At 40.0% G+C, this 15,836-nt stretch overlaps 1 long non-coding RNA gene across 1 annotated transcript in view; it reads right to left on the reverse strand.

The window, feature by feature from the left end:
• The window catches only part of LOC120920776, a 159,283-nt gene that overhangs the window by 87,211 nt on the left and 56,236 nt on the right, over nt 1-15,836 (reverse strand). Inside the window, exons 2-3 of the long non-coding RNA XR_005744769.1 lie at nt 13,745-13,966; nt 1,514-1,687 (exon numbers count right to left, since the gene is read on the reverse strand). This is a non-coding gene — a long non-coding RNA (uncharacterized LOC120920776). The remainder of the gene's footprint in view (nt 1-1,513; nt 1,688-13,744; nt 13,967-15,836) is intronic.

The raw sequence follows: 15,836 nt of genomic DNA on the forward strand, positions 1-15,836 counted from the left end.
CCTAACGCGACAATGACACCTATACTTGGCCTAATAAATTGGCTCCTGAGATGTTACCCTATCTGTATGCTCTATGATTTACATGAGTTGTTTTCAAAATGTAATCACCATATCTTTCTTCACAACCTTCTATTTTATGGGAGTAATGTTCATACTTTGTATCTCATTTACCATTTCTTGGTCGGAATATCTTAGATTTTCTATATCACTATATTAAACTATGTGACTATACTGTATGTCATCTCAAGGACATACCTGTTGAGATTCTTGCCAATAAAGTAACAGGAAAAAAAAAACAGACTAATTTTTTGCCATGAAAACATAAGCGGACGCCTAATATATATATATATATGATATATATATATATATATATATATATATATATATATATATATATATATATATATATATATATATATATATATATATATATATATATATATATATATATATATATATATATATATAGTAATATTGGGGGTATTAGCTCAGTGATGGATGCATTTTTCTAGTAAGTCCATGGCAGTCAGTTATCAGGTTTAAGGGCGTGGCAGCCCATTTTATTAAAAGGAACAAAATAAAAGTCTATATACAGGATCGCCCACACAGGGGTTCTTCTCCAAGGAATGCAACAAAGGAGAAAATGCCAAGTCACCTGGCTCCTAGGCTTACTTTGATTTGCAGTTCCTAGCTAAACTGGCCTACTCCTGGAGACAATGGAGCAGCTGTTTGAGGGCTGATTGCAGGCACTAATTTTAACGCTATAGTGCCTGCAATACGCCCTCAGTGGGAAAGGGGTCTTATTGTAGAAATATTCCTCACACAGTATAACTAGCAAATGTTTCAGCATAGAAGTCCCTTGTAAATCATACACACACTAGTATGATACTTACACTTATGTAGTGAGCAAGAATAAGTCAAGGTTTTTTGTATCCATTGTCAGGACTGAGTCAAGAGACAAAATGCCCAGTAGCAATCATTACAGTGGACTGGGAAAGGACTGGGGAAATACAACCAAGTAGCCCTTCTTCATTTGTGGCTCTTGGAATTAGGTCACATGAGATTCCAGGCTCATACAGGAAGCCCATGCTGGAAGACTTCCTTCTGTCAGATGTTGTTGTCATAGGTCTAAATAGAAAGAAGGTAGCTATCCAATGCTGAGGTATCTCCACTGAAGGCTGCAAGCCCAGTGTATCTTTGAAAATACCCTTCCACCCCTCATCCTAGGCCTCTCCTTGTTCCCCTCATTGCTAGCCTGCTAGCCTGTAGATATGCCACGCGTTGGGAATAGTCTGGATAAAGCATTACACTCCAGGTAGTATCTGTTAAATATTATATTACATAGAAAACATAATAATAATAGTTCCACCTGTTTCAGCAGGCTATAATGTCACAATGACCATCATCTAAATGTCTAACCTTGTGTCATGTTAAAAAGTGACACTAACCTATTCTTCAGTATGTATTAGTAAATGGTATACATGGAGCACGTTGTATGTTATATGTCACTTACTGATGTCCTGTCTGACGATCCTTCCCATAACCGTTGTCGCTTGTCAGATGCGTTGCTCTTGCATGCTGGTCTGGATGGACTTTTCGTCCTCTTTTTTTTTTTCTTACTCCTCTTTAAACCTTTTTTATATTTGACTTGATTTTGCTTCTCTTGCCTGCCATTTATATTTCTGTTCTGTCAGGAGAAAAGTAAAAACTTGATTAAAGGAAATGCACGCAAAATAAAAATAAAAAAAAGGGGGATAAGACATGGAAGTTAATAAATAGATTTTTCACTTCATTCAAAACAAAGTTAAGACCCCTTTGTGAAAAGATTTAAGTCGTCTATAAACATTAACCAGAGCAGGTGTTGGATCTGTATATCCCTTATGTACCAGAGTAGGTTTTATATTTCTGCTAAAGTTTATTTGGCAACAACTTTGTCATAACTTATGAAAACACAGTTATAGATATTATTTATTTGTTTGAAGTCAAACAATATTTTCTTTTGGTAATCATATCTTGAAAACATTATGTTATTTTCTATGCAATCCAAAGAAGAGTTGGTTAAAAAAAAAGTGTTACCACAGATAAAAAGTGTAAATTGTATACCATATATTGTCCCACATATAATAATACAAATTATGATTCTGGTACAAAGCACTACAAAGTTTATTACAAATGAAAAAGCTTTTTTCCCCCTTATTTTGAATTTTATTTTAACATGACACAAAAAATACTATAAAAATGCAAATAAAAAAAAAAATATTATTGGTTAAAGATGGAAATATGCAAAAATAAATAGCAAACAGTAAGGAATAATGAGGCTAATCAGTGCTAATCATGACTACCTAAAAAGTAATATGAGGTTAAGGAGGAACTCAATTTAAAAAAAAAAAAAAAAATCTCTTGTAAGATTGCTTTAACCACTTGACCTCTGTTAGATTTACCCCCCTTAATGACTAGGCGATTTTTTGCGATACGGTTCTGCGCTACATTAACCAACAACTGGGCTGTCGTGCGAAGCTGTACCTAAACATAATTTATGTCCTTTTTCCCCCCCACACATAGAGCTTTATTTTGGTAGTACTTGATCACCTCTGTGGGTTTTATTTTTTGAGCTATAAAACAAAACAAGATCCAACAATTAAAAAAATAAAACAATATTTTTTACTTTCTGCTATAAAACATATCGAATAAAAAGAAAATCATCAATTTAGGTCATGTATTCTGCTACATATTTTTGGTTAAAACAAAAAATACCAGTAAGCGTATATATTGATTGATTTGCCTAAAAGTTATAGGCCCAGATTCACGTAGGGAGCGCGTATTTGTGAGCGGGCGTAACGTATCCTATTTATGCTACGCCTCCGCAACTTTGACAGGCAAGTGCAGTATTCACAAAGCAAAGTTGCGGCAGCGTATCGTAAATAGGCCGGCGTAAGCCCGCCTAATTTAAATGTGGAACATGTGGGCGTGTTTTATGTTAATTTATTGTGACCCCACATAAATGACGCTTTTTTCGAACGCCGCATGCGCCGCGTAAATATGCAGTTAAGATACGACGGCGTAGGCGACTTACGCTGATCGTATCTTAGAAAAATTCTGGCGTATCTGATTCTTTGAATCAGGCGCCAAGATACGATGCCTCAGACTCAGAGATACGACGGCGTAATTGGAGATACGCCGTCGTATCTCCTACGTGAATCTGGGCCATAGTGTCTGCAAACTATGGGATATTTTTATTAATTTTATTTTATTTATTTTTTACTAGTAATGACGGCGATCATAGACTTATAACAGGACTGTCGGGACACTGACACTTCACACTTTTTGGGGACCAGTGACACCAATACAGTGATCAGTGCCAAAAATATGCACCGTCACTGTACTAATGACACTGGCTGGGAAGGGCTTAACATCAGGAGTGATTAAAGGGTTAAATGTGTGCCTGACCAGTGTTTTACAAGTGTGGGAGAGGAGCTTGTACTAGAGGAAGGCATGGATCGATACCCCTGCTTAGCAGAGACACAGGATCCATGCCTTCTGTACAAACAGAATTGCGATCTGCCTCGTTTACATATGCAGACTGCCGTTCTGCCTGAGTACTGAAGCATCGAGTCTGCCATACTTGCCGATCAGCTTCTGCTCTATCTCATCACAGCTTGAGTGGGCTGCCGGCCACGCACCCCAGGCCTGGAAGTGCAGGATGATCCTGTGCAGCAGAGCCACCTTGCTGCTGTATATATACAGTATACAAATAGCAAGCGGTTAGGTTCATCTTTAGTAACATGTTACATTACGACCATTATAGGGTTTAACATGTAACATGCTACTAATAAGCTGGCAGAGCTACAATTGGAAAAAAAAATGTAAATCTTATCAGAAATTGTTTTCTTGGTGAAATCATTTTATCATATATAAGAGGAAATAACGGGTCACTATGGCAACCGTTCAAACAGTATATTTCCAAGAAGTGCATACATAGTAATATCAGTGAGAGCAGGTGAGTGTTAATTATGCTGTAGCCAAAAATATTCCAAGCATACGTTTCCATCTATAAAAAATCATTGTGACAGCATAAACAAGTTCAAAATAAAATACAGCAATGGATTTCTAATTGTGGGATTTGTGTGGGTTTTCTTTTATTATGAAACGATAGCAGGATTTTGCAGTAGAAAAAAAATGTAATTCCTTGTGCATTACTATCTATAGCAAGGACCTGGTTTAATGTAAAGCGGGACTGACGTCTGAAAGCGGGGGTTCACCCTAAAAGCAATTTTCTAACATTACATTGAGCTCACTCTCGACGTTGACAGTATGCCGATTTTTTTTTTTTTTGCTGTACATACCTCGTATAGCTATTTTCTTACCCGGCTTCGGGGTAGTGCCTCCCGCGGGAGTGGGCGTTCCTATGCAGCAGTTAGTGATTGACATGATGACAAAAACTACCCCCCGTCGCATAAGGAGCGTCACGAGTTGCCGAAAGAAGCCGAACGCCGTTGCGCAAGCGCCTTATAGTGTCGAGTTGATGTCCGGCTTCTTTCGGCAACTCGTGACGCTCCTTATGCGCCGGGGGGGGGGGGGGAGTTAAAAAATGTTATCCAAATTTGGAACTATAAATTCTAGGGTCAAAAAAACTAACTAGGCTTTACTACACATTGTATTCTGTGGTTTGTTGGTTTTCACAATAGAACACAAATTTTAAAAGTTTGTATATAAATGATAAAAAAAAATGGAACAAAAGAATAAACCAGTGGTCAATAAAAACTAATAAGGGTTTGCTTTCAGTCAATAAGGCCTTTTTTTTTTTAACATAGAACAGTAATTTATTAATAAAATCTACAACAGTAGCTTTCATTTATAAATTAATGTACATGAGCACCCAAGCTGCCAAACTAATAGCTCAGGCCTAGTGTGGCTCTCCCTGTGCAATCATCAGTACCATGTCCTGGGCCAAGGTACCAAATGCCCGGTAGCAATTGTTACAACCAATGGAGGACTCCTCTTCCAGCATCAGATTTCTGTGCGGCTCTTGGAAGTTGGTCATATGACATTTCAGAGCGGTAAGTCCACGCTAAAGAATTCCCTCCTCCAACATGTCTTATTAGTATCGGTCCAATGAGAGCATGCCATCCTGCCTCCTGGCCTAGTGCTTCTCTTGTTAGAGTTTCTTCTAGATTGTTTCTAGATATGCCACTCTTTAGGGATTGCCTGGATAAAATGTAATGTTCTAGGTGGCATCTGGTTTTAAAGATAGAGGGTTTACCGTAAAACATTCTCTGCATCAAGGTAAAAAAACCTTCTGTGTTCAACTCCCCCCACAGCCCCATAAATACGTACCTGAGCCTGATCTCAATCCAGCACTGTACCTGAAAGCAGTGGCTCTCTCTGCTTTACCCTCACTGAACACTGGAGGCAGCAGTGGGAGCTGTGAGCAGAAAGTGGGGGGGGGGCTAATGTCAATGGACACTCCCAGCATGGCTTGGGATTGAGGCTCTATAAAAAGCGGCTCGCTATGGGGATCACTTAGCAGGAGGGAGTTGGCCAGAGAGGGTCCCAGAAAAAAAATGATCAGAGCTGCTCTGTGCAAAACCATTTCACAAAGCAGGTAAGCTCTTTTTGTTATTTAAAAAGTGTGTTTACAATCTCTTTAAATATTATATTACAGTTCTGGCTGTTGGACTTGTATTACTTAGGCCCCGTACACACCATAGAATCCATCCGCAGATAAATCCCAGCAAATAGGTTTCAGCGGATAGATCCTATGGTGTGTACACTCCAGCGGATCTGTTTCCGCAGATATTTATCCCCTGGGATGGATTCCAGCAGATCGGATATTTGCTGACATGCAGAACATATCCATCTGCTGGAGTCCATCCCAACAGATGGATCCGCTGGTCTGTACAGACTCACCGGATCCATCCGTCCGAAGGGATCCCCCGCATGCGTCGTAATGATTCGACGCATGCGTGGAATTCCTTATATGACAGCGTCGCGCACGTCGCCGCGTCATAATCGCGACACGTCATCGCCAGAGGATTTCGGCGCGGATTTCAATGCGATGGTGAGTACACTCCATCGCATTAAAATCTGCTGAAATCCTCGAGAGGATTTATCCGCGGAAACGGTCCGCTGGACCGTATTCGCGGATAAATTCTATCGTGTGTATGGGGCCTTACTGTAATATATATTTTTGTTTTAGGAAAAGTCGAGTTTTTTGTGATATTGTTATGAAAAAATGACTGTTTTCCATGCAATCCATAGGCAAAAAACATTAGTTAGAAGAGTTACTGTACTTAAATTACTTGTATGTACTGTAGATAAAAATGATAAATTTTCTACTAAAATGTTGTCCGATATAACCCTAAAATTATGTCTCTGGAACCATGCACTACAATGTTCTTTAAATGAAATAAAGTCTTATTTTTCAACGTTGCACATTTTAATGACACAAAAGTAACAAAACAAAAATGAAAAAATGTTAATGGTGTTAATTTGTAATTTTTATAAAATAGACAGAATACGGTTAGGGTTAGGTTTGGGGTTAGGGGTTAGGGTTAGGGGTTGGGGTTTGGGTCAGAGTTAGGGTAGGGGTTGGGGTTAGGGTTTCCCATTGAAGAATATGGCTAGGACTTGGAACAGGGACCTCCCCCAAAGGTCAAAGGTCAGAAGGCGGGTTCCCAGAGGTCAAAGGTCACACTGTGTGACTGACCCACCCCCAAAGTGTACCGCCTACCCCAACTAAGTCGAGGAATGAACAAGTCGGGCAAAGAACAAGTCGGGGAAAGCAAGGAAATTAATTAGCACAGATTAAGGTTAGTTAAGGGTTAATAAAGAGTTGTTTTTTAAAAGAAAGAAATTGTGTCCACAACAGGTTAAAGGACCACTAACCTTCCAAACATGACAAAGAACATTTACTGTATGTGCCATTCACAACAATAAATCAACTCATACCTATACAGAAACTGGGATGCGTGATTTTTTTTTTTTTTGTTAAGTGATGAGCCACATCCAGTCCTTTAAATGTATACCCTAAACAGGGCTAGGGGCTTTGGTCATCTGACAGCAATAGCTGCACAACCTGTCCAAATGCACAGCTGCATCTTTTCCCGGCTCTTAGCCCCCATTCACACAGCATTGTACATATGTGTGTCATTTTGCAGGTTGTCAGATTTCATGCATAGGAAAGCCAATTAATTTCAATGGGTTTCTCAATGCATGACAAACATGGCCAAAAATCAGGCAAGTGTCTACAAACAATAGCCATTACTTCCCTTCAGATCGATTTAGATCTGATTCAATCAAACTGAGCTGATCAGCCAGAGCAGAATATTATTGATCGGTAGCACTGAGATACTTTGTTCATGAACATAATCGTGTTTCGACCGATCAGATTATGAGATTACATGGTGGAAACAAGATGCGATCAATAATTTACCAAATCATAAATTGTGATATTTATCGTAACTTTTCATCGAGATGCACTTTCCCATGTGTAGCATATCGATGAAATTGGTTGATGTGTTGAATATTCTTTCATCGGAAAATAAATGGATCGTTCATCAAAGTGCATATGGCCATCATAAGGCTTAATTCACAAAGCTCATACAGCAGGATTAGTATTTTTATTTTCAAAAAGTGACAGTTATTTTAAGAGTTCAATGAAATTTGAAAATGTAGTTATTAACCACTTAAGGACCTTGCCTGTTTTTCAGACTTGGTGTTTACAAGATTAAAACAGTTGTTTTTGCTAGAAAATTACTTAAAACCCCCAAATATTATATATAAATATTTTTCTAACACCCTAGAGAATAAAATGGTGGTCATTGCAATTACTTTTTGTCACACCGTATTTGCACAGCGGTCTTACAAGCACACTTTTTTTTGGAAAAAATTCACTTTTTTGAATAAAAAAAATAAGACAACAGTAAAGTTAGCCCATTTTTTTTTATATTGTGAAAGATAATGTTTCGCCGAGTAAAATGATACCCAACATGTCACGCTTCAAAATTGCGCCCGCTCGTTTTCATATGCTACTTTGCTACAGGGCTTATATAAATAGCCAAATTCAACATGTTTCAAGGTGTAGTTAACTGCATTTGTGATGCATTTGAGGTCCTTGGGAACTGCTTAGAGTTACTTTTTTTTTTTCGCCCCCTCCTTAGGTCACCAGCCATTGCAAGGCAGCTTGTTTGGTTCCATCCACTTATGGATGCCAACAAGTTGCGAAGTGGCCATTTGGTGATTGAGTATATTAGATAATACATTTATACACAAACATAGATACTACATGACTCCCATTTGTTTTATGACTAGGTCATGAGGGATGCTCGGACGCTACTCCATCCCCACTCAACCCTATTACTAAGGAAAGGGGGTCCGCACTTCCAGTTTATTACATGGTTTGGTATGCTATCCGTCTACCATATGTTACATCAGTTCAACAAGTCTTAACCTATTGCCCAGATTTAGTGTACAGTTTTTTATGACGTGTCTTATTTTTTATTGTAAACATAACCACCTTTAGCACTACTCTTCCTCCGTGGCCCCTGAGGCTGTCGACAACCAGAAGCGCGTCGGTCACACACATACAGTATCACTCACTAGGAGAGTGTTTTTTTGTCTATTTGCCATTGTTTGTGGCACATGTACTGTTTTAGTGTTATTGTTTTTGTATTTGTACATTTGTTGCTTTCACATGCACCGCAGGTGCCTACTGTGTGCTTCAACATCAAGTGCCAGTTTTTGTACGAATTTCCCATTAAAGATCGTTTTTTACCTTTACACTTTGTTTGGCCTTTAAAATCCCACCCAGGGGGAGGTACTCTCGTTTTTGTTATATGTTACCAAAGGATGTGGCCACTACAAATGTTATTGGATCAGGGAGTACCTCTTCCTCTTTATAGAGTTACTTTTGTATTCTTATTAACTTGTGTGGCGAGAAAATCGGCTCCGCTGCAGGTAAACATTTCATACAAGCCCTCAAAGTCCCAGCTGAAAGAGCTCTGTGAATTGCCCCACTTTTTCTCATCAGGCTCAAACCTGCACTGGAAAGTGACAGTCGGTAAACAAAAGTTTGAACCTGATTGGTTGCTGTGGCACAATGCAGAAGCTTATCACTAAAAGTCACCTTGATACACAGCCAGAACAATTGTCTGTTCTACCTTAACAGTGGGGGTTAAATCTAACAGTGCCGGCATTATTCTAGAAATGATTGTGGAGAGCTACATGTTAACCTGTGTTGGTGTGCGAAATGGTTCATTTACATCACTTTTCTTGCAAGGCATCAGATTGGTGACAGTTATGCTGCCTCTGCTACATGACTCTGACAGATAATTAGTCTCTGGAGAATATAAAATTGGAACTGCTGGTTTCTATAGTAATGCATCAAATATACTGTAGAAAGGTGAGGTTGTCCTGGACACCTTCAGCTTGACATCCTGGCTGACTGGCACTGCAGCCTCCTCCTCCGTCTTTACATGATTACACGATTAATTCAAGTGTGGGTTAGGAGAACAGAGAAGACCAAGAACATATGGCTGCCCTACTAATTAAAGGTACAAATGTATAAGATGCTGTTGTATTTAGGCTATTATAGCGTGCAGTCCGGAACTTTGGCTATCTTTACCTATTCTTTACTAAACAATTCTTTATACCCAATACAAGAGAAACAGTAGAAGTTTGCTTTCCCTGGAGAACAACTTACTAATAAATATGCAAGTGCTTATGCTATCCTGTATACATGACCCATACCTCCCAACATGTTGAGATAGGAATGAGGGACACCTACTAGCAAATGTATGTCGGAATAGGACGCGCCCCCTGCCACACCCCCTTAAAGGAGAATTAACAAAAAAAAAGGTTAATTAAATCTATAAGGGCTTTTTTTTTTTTACTACTACGATTCCTTTATATTGGCTTTTAAAATTTACAAATGCAGCAATTTAGAGAGTGGATGAAAGGTTTAGCACTGGGAAACCCCTTTTGAAAGATAAAAAGTGAATTTTGTATACAACTTTATAGATCAGACCAAAATGAGGAGGAATGAGGGACAGAGGGACATTGCTCGAAATCAGGGACAGTTGGGAGCTATGCATGACCTGTATTGAAAAAACAACAAAACAGTAATAGATATTCTGTATGCATTGTACCTACAACCTCAATTTTTATAATCTTACCTATAATTTCCTGCTTTAGCAGTGCAGGAATGTGTCTAAGCATGACTGTGCCATTTAGTAAGCACCAGAGTTATACCTAGTGCACTCTGGAATCAGCACTCCATAAAAGACCAGATTTAACACACCTTCTGTCTTCCTCACCAATAAAAGTAGGTATAAGAACAATACAAAATACTCTGCACTAAGCTTTTCACCCCAAAGGGTGTCGGCTACCGGCAGTCCAAGACTGACTAAAAATTGTAGCACAAAAAGTAGAAATGAAGCCAGTCAACATCCAAAAGTCCAAGTTGAGTTTACGGATGTTACCCAATACAGGAAAATCCACCCGCTCTCCTCTTCCACATTTCACTAAATTAGCTTAGTCATCATGACTAAGCTCCTAGTGGAATGAAACGCGTAAGTGAGAAGCAGGTGGATTTTCCTGCATTGGGTAACATCAAAAAACTCATCTTGGACTTTTGAAAGTTTAGCAGCTCCATTCCTACTTTTTGTGCTAGTAGGAATGAGGACACTTGTGATGAGGGGTGTGACAGAATCAACATAAGCCACTGGAGTGGGAAAGCGGGAAATATATTCCCACAAAGGGCTCATTCAGGCTATGTATTGCTTTAATGAAAATGCATATGTTGGGTTGTACTGTGTTAAGGCATTCATTCTGAATGGGCTGGGAGTGTATTTTACCAAACTAAAATAAACTGATTTTGTTTTTCATTGCAATGTACTACAACAGACAACATATGCATTGTTTGGGCTTGCAGTGAGAGTGGTTTTCTTGTTACTATAATAATGTGTTGGGTTGCTATTCAAAATTACTAGCAATGCACCACTGCATCCCACTGTAGTGTCACTACAAGGCAAAATTATAATGGGTTCTAGAAGAAAAATGTATTAAAAAGGCAAAAGTCAGTTAAAAATCATAACATATCTACATGACTTTAATCCTTTCCAGCCATTTTATTTTCCATTTTGTGCACACATACAAAAAAAAAGCTTGCAGCTGGGACCATACAAATTTTATTAAGCATTAAAGAGAAATTAAAGAGAAAGAGAAAATAAGGTATGAGACTTCAGCTGGGCTTTAATAATGTAAATCAGCAGCTGTAAACTATAATAACCAGGGCCGCTCCTTCAACAAGACAAGGTAACCATTTCATCTTAGGTGGTGCCCTCTATAGTCCATATTGGGCAAGGTTTCACCTTAGCACAAGGGACCTGTCATTATATTAGTTGTCATATTAGCACTATGATTGGTTTGTGGTGGATAGTTGGCCTCAGTTCAGCATGTGTCCAAATTAGGGTTGTCCCGATATCACTTTTTTTAAGACCAAGTACAAGTACCGATATTTTTTTTCAGGTACTCGCCGATACCAAATACTGATATTTTTTTAATCTCATGTGACAGTGGCACGTGTGTCAGTAGTTTTATTTTTTACAATTTGTTTTACATTTTTTACATTTTTTTTTATTTTATTTATAATGCTTTCTTTTGTTTAAGGGGGGGGGGGCAGTTCCTGAGAGTTCCAGGGGGTGGAGGAGGAGCACGGAGGGAGAGAAAAACACGGAGGGGGACACAGAGGGAGATGGGGGACACAGAGGGACACACACAGATGGAGATGGTAGCACAGAGGGGGACACGGAGGGAGACTGCAGCAAAACGGAGGGGGGCTGGAGGACACGGGACAGTCAATCGGTGATCGTGTGTGGGGGAGTTACAAGCACCAATCACCGCTAATTTTAAAGCGGCTGAAAACCGCACGGGGGGAGGGGGGGAGAGAGAGAAGCGGAGAAATGACTTTTAAATCTATACAGCAGTAATCGGTGCTTGTAACTTCCCCACGCACTGATCACCGCTGACTGTACAAGTATCGGATGAAGCATCGGGAGCATTTGCCCGAGTACAAGTACTCGGGCAAATGCTTGGTATCGGGACAACCCTAGTCCAAATAGAGTCGCCTGGCTGCTACATAGAGTTGGGTGAACAATTTGAGCTTGGCGAACACCCGAATTTGCGGGGCGCTCAGCGGCCTGTTCGCCTGCCAAGTGCTCCACTATACACTACACAGTGCATTCTAAGCCCTGATTGGAATAGATGTTAAAGGGAAGCCCATGCCAAAATTTAAAAGAAAAAACTGTGTGGGGTCCCCCCAAAATCCATACCAGACCCCTATCCAAGCATGCTTAGCAGGACAGGAAAGGGAGGGGTGAGTGAGCGCCCCCCCTCCTAAACCAAATAAGGCCACATGCCCTCAGCATGGGAGGGTGCATTGCTGGGGGTGCAGTGTTATGCAGCCTACTCCTCTCGTATGGATATCAAGGAGCCTTCGTGAGAGGACAAGAGTATAACTGGCCTGCAATTTCACATGGCGGAGGGCGCATGCGCCGTTCCAAAAAAACGTCAATCACGTCAGGTCAAACAAAATTAACATTAAACACGCCCCCTTAGCCTATTTTGAAATAGGCGCCCTTACGCCCGCCCGCTTTAGGCTACGCCGCCGTAACTTAGCAGGCAAGTACTATGTGAATCATGTACTTGCCTCGCTAACTTACGGCGGCGTAGTGTAAAGACGATACACTACGCCGCCGCACAGTTAGGGCGGGCTATGTGAATCTAGCCCCAAGTGTGTGCATGTAGGTCCCCCCCTCCCCCCTTTGAATCTTCGAATTTCCGGATTATTTAGACCCCTAACTTTTTTTGAACTGCTGTAACCAGAACATACATGATTTGCTTTTTTATTACTCCAAGCTGATGACGATACACAGTATATTGCTTTTTTTTCCATTTTCAGTCACATCTTTGTTAATTTAGTTGTTTTTTCTGTTGTACCTGGGTTGCAATATATACTGCTGCACTGTAATAACAGTATTTCAGACCTAAATGCTCTATAAAATTAAGCCTTTTAATTATTTGTCATTTTGAAATGTGTTTTATAAATATTTGCAACGTTTTACAATAAAAAAATGTAGTATAAAAAATAAATACAGTGCAATACAGCTGCATCCATGCTTTTATGTATGTCATTGCGTTGTCACTTACTAACCCTGGTGAATGGAGTGATTAGCTTAATGTATAATGACACAATGATTAGGCCAGCATATAATAACAAAACACTGTGCACTTGTATGCTGAGTGAACACTGGCATACAATGATCAGCAGAGACCATGACAACAAATAAACTGCACAAATATAGAATACAAAGTGACACACATTGACATCTTACATTACTTCACCAAAGAAGCTGGAACTGAGAGGAGACGAAACGCAGGGAACCCTGACCATAAATGTCATCATAAAAGAAAGGCCCCGTTGAGTGTTCTTCCTGCTGAAATTGCTGGTATATATTAGTCTATATACTGTACATATAAATGCAACATACATCATAGGTGCATTGTAGGACCAATCAAATCAGTTCCTGGCTAAAATCAGATTATAGCCTAGGTGGGTGCCTTCAACTGGCATACAGACATAATCTAGGAAGGGTTAGAACTACATGATGGGGCCTGCTGCACAGCAATACTAATAATGTGGTGTCTAAACCCAAATATTACAAAAAAAAAATTACACATATCCTACCTGTTCTTTTCTGATGTCTATATACGTGTTCCTTTCCCCCGTGGAGGCTTCATTCAGATAGTAAACGGACTTAACTTGGCCTCAGCCACTTTGCCACTTCGTACCACTATGTGACTTCTTGGCACTCCATTTTCAGCACAACCTCTCAGTGCTATGATTGGTAAATTCTTCAGGACTGATGTGTACAGACTTCTGCCACACTTAAACTTGCAGATTGTGCAGCTGCAGAAAATAAAAACAATAACAGTTTAAGTAATTAAAGTGATTGTAAAGTTATTTTATTTCTTTAAATAACAAACATGTCATACTTAGCTGCTCTGTGCAAGGGTTTTGAACAGAACAGCCTCGATCCTCCTCTGCTGGGGTGCATCAGCGACACTCCTGGCTTTTCCTCTTCATCAGATGCCCCCATGGAGAGCTGCTTTTAATGGGGGCACCCGTGCGAGCACGCCAACGAGTCCCGCTGTTGCCTCCATTGACACAGACAGCAGGACTCGGCCTCCCGCTCTCGTGCCAATGGCTCCCGCTGCTATCAATCTATCCAATGAGGACTGAGACAGTGGCTGGAGCCACTGGGCTCATGCTCGTTGCGGGAACAATCGGGTTCGAGTAAGAAAAAGGGGGAGGGAGCACTGGGGGGAGCTGCAGCACAGAAGATTTTTCTCCTAAACACATAGAATGCATTAGGGCAAAAAACCTTGAGCCTTTTCAACCCCTTTAAGGACGTTTAAAAAGTGATCCTTCTCTACTTTAGTGCTATTGCTGTACCCGTGGTTTTCATTAAGAGTTTAGCTATATTTTAAGCAGCCTATAACATCTCTATTCTATATTCAAAGCATTCCTTTCAGAAACAGAGCATGATATTGGCTTTGGTATGCAAATGTTAATTATCTTAATGTACACGTTGTGTTTGCCAAATGCTCTTGCAACCTGTATGGAGGCAAACAGCGCTGGGCCCCAATGAAGTTGCATGATATGCTATGGTTAAAAGTTACATACCTGACTATAGAGAACATTTGGCTAGAAGCCAGCTAATGTATCAATTAGGCTTATGTATAAAAAGTGTACTAAAAAAAAACATTTCCTGTTGCCCTTAGGAAACAATGAGAAACTGGAGTCCTTTTTCAGACCATGAACCATAGGGAACTGCAAAAAATAACACTTTTTTGTTAGCACAATTTAATAAAGTCTCTTTATATTTTGATTTTATGATAAAACCAATGTAAAGACAGAGAAGTTTACACCAAGATTGTGTAGATTCTAGGGATTTTAGCTATTGTCTTAGTACAGCAAGAGAAGAGTAACCCATGTTTTCTCAGAAGCTAGCCATACATGGACCAAAATCTGGCCACCTCAACAGGAACCGGCTGAATCTCAATCATGTATGGCCGCTCCAATGCATGAGAAGTTGATCTTCCGAATTACCTCTCGTGAATCGGCTTGTTGACAAATTTTCAATCAATCAGTGCTGATCAGTGTATTCTGACGGCGTCATGTCAGAATACAATGACACAGCAGGGAGAATGCCCATGTCGAATGTGTGGATTGGAGAATTGGTGCACTTTTTTCATTCAGTCGACTGGCAAAACTAAAAACATTGAACATTGTTTGGCGAGCTCAACATAATTGTGGCAGATTTTTAAGCAGGTAGGGGAAGAAACACACATCAAGATTTGGTAAGGCCAATATACTTTTACATATAGACTACTTTCATCGCACATCACACTAGGGAGAACTTCTTAGATGGAGACCTTTTTGAGGGAACTACCACCCATGATCTAACTAATAGGGAACATCTAAAATCTAAATTGGGAATAATTGGTATACTGTACTGAAAAAATTGCCTTTTGTCTTGAATCCTGATAAATAACACTGTGCTTCCTAAATCGAGACTCTGTCTAGGCACTGAGTATAGCTGTATGTACCTGTGAAATCCAAAACACTGCCGTCTCTGACTAATGGCCTTCTGAGATTTGGCTATGCAATTCCTTTGCTGCTGTGCACTGTTCTCTTAAGGGCTTGCTGGAAAGGAAGCTGTTCCTACTGACAGGGCTGGGACAAGGGGGGGGGGCAGGAGGGGAAGCTTCCCTGG

This window comes from Rana temporaria, chromosome 13 (assembly GCF_905171775.1).
Source record: "Rana temporaria chromosome 13, aRanTem1.1, whole genome shotgun sequence".
In the NCBI taxonomy this organism is placed as follows: Eukaryota; Metazoa; Chordata; class Amphibia; order Anura; family Ranidae; genus Rana; species Rana temporaria.